Below are 1,496 nucleotides of genomic sequence, written 5' to 3'. Positions count from 1 at the left end.
GAAGAGGTTTTTGCTATAGGGCGCGTGCGCTCGCCAGACAGACAGAGACAGAGAGACAGAAAGCGAGAAATCACCCCCAAGGGTGGATGGCCATGCCACAATCCCTTCTCCTCCATTCTCCTCTTGGGATCTTGGGCCCGCACGCACACATGCCCGGTGTGAGTTTAAGCCATGGGGTCTGGGACTCGAACTGCGGTCGACTACGTGGGAGTCCAGCGACATAGCCATTATGCTAAGTGCTGGTCCCTTGACCATCTTCTTCTAATTTCCTCCCAGATTCTACCCCCTCCTGAGCCCTAGGGAACCATTAATCTACTTTTTATCTCAGTCAGTTTGCTATTTGGGACTTTTTATGCAAATTTAATCATATCATTTGTGGTTCTTTTGCCTGACATAATTTGCTCAATGTAAGCTGTGACTCCTCTAGGTCGTAGCATGTGTATCAGTATCCCATTTCTTTTTATGACCAAGCAATATTTCATTGTAGGACATACTGTTTTATGTGTCCATTCATTAGTTGGTGGGTGATTGGGTTGTTTCCACTGTTTGGCTATTATGTATACTGCTGCTGCAGGCATTTGTGTACAGGTTTTTGTGTGGACATAACTTTTGTCATCTTGTTTTTGTTTGTTTAATTGCCAGTAAACGTACGTGTAACAGGGAGAGACAGAAACAGAGATGGAGAGGGAGAAAGCTCTCTGTAATTGAGTGTGGTCGCACAGCATTCCCTTCACAGTTTCCCTATCTTGTCAGGATTCTAGGCATGCATACACATGTGCTTGGTATGTTTTCAGGTCTCTGGGGCTGTGATTTGAACCATGTTTGGCTGCGTGGGTCTGGCTCCTTTTATTAGGCTATGGGACAGCTTTCATCATCTTGTTGCAGTCTGAGACAGCTCTTTGAGGATGAGGAGTGTGTCCTTGTGTGTGTGTGTGTGTGTGTGTGTGTATGCGTATGCAGAGTGATTGGATATTCATGGTCAGAACAAATGATAGAGGTTGGTGGGTACTTGGAGGTTGTGGCAACAGCTATATTCTGCCTAGTGCAGAACTGTTTTTGATACTTGATCCTCTTGCATGGCTGTATTGGTGATTGCTAGCCCTTGGGATTTGGCCTTACAAGGCCACAGGGCATGTGTATTTAGAAGCCTGGGCCTCTCCTGGGACTTGGCCACACACTGGCAAGGATGGCTTGCTGCTGGCCACATGCTGAGGCAGCTGGTGCCACAGGGCATTACTGTAGGCACCATCCTGCCAAGCATGACCTGTGGATCACTCGGGTCCAGCCTAGTGCCCCAGCCTGCGTCAACAGGGAACACTACAAGGGCTCTTCTGTGCTCTCATCCACTCTCTCCCACTGTGGTGTCCCTCGTGAGTCACTATTGCTCCGGGCTATCTGCTTACTGCCTGCCCCCAACTCTGTTTAACCTTGTCCTGATCTCTCTCCCTCCTTTCCTGCCTCATTTCAGGTGAATACATCAAGACTTGGAGGCCCCG

The sequence above is a fragment of the Tupaia chinensis genome, unplaced genomic scaffold (genome assembly GCF_000334495.1).
Source record: "Tupaia chinensis unplaced genomic scaffold, TupChi_1.0 Scaffold000037_18, whole genome shotgun sequence".
NCBI classification, from domain to species: Eukaryota; Metazoa; Chordata; class Mammalia; order Scandentia; family Tupaiidae; genus Tupaia; species Tupaia belangeri.
This window is presented reverse-complemented; position numbering follows the sequence as displayed.